Source organism: Lepisma saccharinum, chromosome 13 (assembly GCF_977018435.1).
Source record: "Lepisma saccharinum chromosome 13, izLepSacc3.1, whole genome shotgun sequence".
Lineage (NCBI taxonomy): Eukaryota > Metazoa > Arthropoda > Insecta > Zygentoma > Lepismatidae > Lepisma > Lepisma saccharinum.
In genome coordinates, this window is record NC_139241.1 from 74,317,454 (window position 1) to 74,320,555 (window position 3,102).

Here is a 3,102-nt window from a genome sequence, read left to right on the forward strand (position 1 = left end):
GGTGTGTCGGGTTCGAATTCCGGACTGAGCATGGGTGTTTCTTGTGTCCATTGATCAATTTAATCATATCATCACTCATCCCCATCTTCGCAATTAGCCAAATGTGGCAGAAGAGCAAAGTAAAATGAACCAAATCAATCGAAATTTCACTCGCAATGCATGAAAATGAGATCTCAAGCACTTAGTGATCCTACCGGAATCTCACGTTTACAGAAGCTAACTATGAAACCACTTCTCTGATCAAACTCTTATTCGTACTAGCTGACAGTCGTCAATTGTCGACCAATCAACACAGTAGGACAAAAAGAAGCAGAAGGATATAAAATCGGTACATTACAAAGGCTTATTATTGCATTTCCCTTCATTGTAGGTTATGAGCACAAGGGTTGAGTGCGGGAACCTAAAGGAACCGCGACATCTTTGTCATTCATCTCCCGCCAGAAAAGGGACAAACAGTAGAATTTTGTCTCTCGCAATTTGAAAAGCCTATGTCCATGCTGAACCATAAAGTAATTAACCCAGAAAGTCATAGCTACCTGCAGTGTGTTTCGTCCCGGCCGATAACCAGAGCCAGATGAAGATAAGATTTTGTGGGAAGGGGTGACCTGGCTTAGGCCCCCTAGTGTGCATGAAGGGAAAGTGTGTTTTCAAAAGGTCCCCGACTTCCCAGAAAGGGACGGCCCATAAAATCACTGCATTTCCTACCAATGCATCTGTTTGTGTTCAACCAAAGTGTAGGTCACCGTAGGATCCGAGCGCTTCGAGTTCTGTCGGTTGCAGGGCTTCTTGAGTCTTTTGTCAACATGGTGCCAATCAGAGTTTCTTTCTGCCAAGGTCGTTGCACCTATGAATCGGCTCTTCAGCTTGAGTGGCAAAAGACATGTTGTTCGGAGGAAAGTTGCACCGGAAAAATTACCTTCTTAAATACGATGAAACCTGTAAAACATTCACAGATATTTATTCGGGGGTGGTCTCTTTGACAAAACATCAATATTCTAAAAATTCTTCGAACGGACTGTGTAAAACATTGCAATACTCCAAAAACTGAACCTGCTCTGCAACACAAGGAAAATGCCTCATTTAGCAATCAATGTGCCTTTGTTAAGTTGGTAAGTTCAGTATGGCACTACATTTTTAATAATGCTGATGGAATAAATCAATAAAGTTTGTTAAATGACAACGACTCCTTACCACAAGAATACGAGTATAATTATTCTTTACGGATATCCCCTGTAACGGTTGGGGGTTCGACGTGCTGACCCCACGTCACCCCATTACTGGTTAAAGATCTCCACACCTCTAGGTAGGATTGTGGGAGGGAGACTGCCAGTCGGGAGATAGGCCAAGGCCCTTCCAGGGCTTTCGAACAACGGGTTATTATTTATTTATAGATGCTTAAATATATGTGCAACCTCACATGTCTTTCCAGTGACTTATTGCAAGGGTTTGTTATTGTACTTGAGTCAACAAAATAAACTTACTGTGTGAGGCAGATTCATACGAACCAAAAATATCCAAAATAATAACAATAATAATAATAATTTACTGCAAAATTACAAAAATGTATTTACTTGTTCTTGTTTAAATTTTCGATTCTTCGAAATGTTTGTTGAGGAGTTGAGTTGGTGTTTTTAAGTCCACTTTATGCATAGTAAGGCAAATCGTGACTGGACCTACAGTTTAAAGTAAGATCCGGACCACTGTGTACCTCCACCCATGTATCGAACCCGGGACCCCTCGATTACAAGGCAACAACGCTATCACTGCGTAATCGGGGAGGCATCGTTTGTTAAGAAGGATTCTCAAAATCGGTCTTCACGTTATCGAGAAAAATATGCGACTCGAGAAATCGTACAGTTTGTGAAGATAATTACTTTTAACACGTTGCGTGTTTTAGACTGTTTCAATAGTACAATAGATATTTGGTGCGAATAATACTACTTACTCGGAGATATGAGGCATCCTGCCACCATTATACTTACTTAGCGTGTATTGCGCTCTGATTCGGGACCAGTTGTAACTGTTTGCATATATGTGGTTTACCGCTGCACAAGCGGTTGTTCTTCAATCTACTCAAGCTCAAAACATTATTTGGACGCAACGGCAACACTCAAAGCCCAACCCTGCCTGTTGTTGACCTGCGACTGCTAGGGGTGGAAAAACCGCTCCCTCAAAATTCCGAGAAACAACGAAGTTCTTGGTTCCTACACTGACATCCACTATAGCTAGAATCAGGAAAACGAGAAAGAAATTTGATTTTGGGTTCGTGCCACTCAAATTGAGAACAGTGTTTCTAACTGAAAGAAAACAATTACTGAAAAACTATTTTGCAATATTTGTCATGAAAATTTTTCAGCAAATGTAGAACAGTTTGCCGCGGCCACGTGAACGTTTCGGGGGGCCAGTGCCCCCCCGGCCCCCCTAACGACGTCCCTGGTGACACAAATTAGTGGGGGGGGGAGATAAGGGCTGGCTTGAAGTCCTGCTAGTAACAAACATGTGTGATTGGTCAGCAGGTGTGCGCAAGGCGTAAACTTGTTTTCAGTCAAGATGAAAACCCATGCTATGCTGCACCCGCCCCAGCCCCCTTAAGTTTCATGAATCACACATGCTTCAAATTATTTACAAAGGTTACCTTTTATTAACATGTGATTCTATAGCGGCAGTAACTTCTGCCAGAAGAAATAAAGAATTAAACAGCATTATAATTATTTTTGGAAACATCAAATAAAATGTATCCATTCAAATACAAATTACTGTTAAAAGACACCAAAATTATATTAACTTTTAATTTGAAACTGTGAAATGCAAGACATATTATTTCTCAATTTTCATGTAAAATCTTAATAAAGGGTGCGGCAGAAATAGTTAGACGATGTTATTTTGCAAAATTATTACTTTAATGAACTTTTATTTAAAAAAAAAACATTTATATGGCAAGAATTTACATACAAAAGCATTACATATGGTAATTACTTCTTGAAAATTATTTCACTGAGGTGTGCACCATGGGTAGTCAAACAGATCTCTGCACGTCGCCTCAGCGCACTCACAGCTCATTGCACCATGTTGAGCGGGGTTTGTTGGATTGCAAGTTGAATT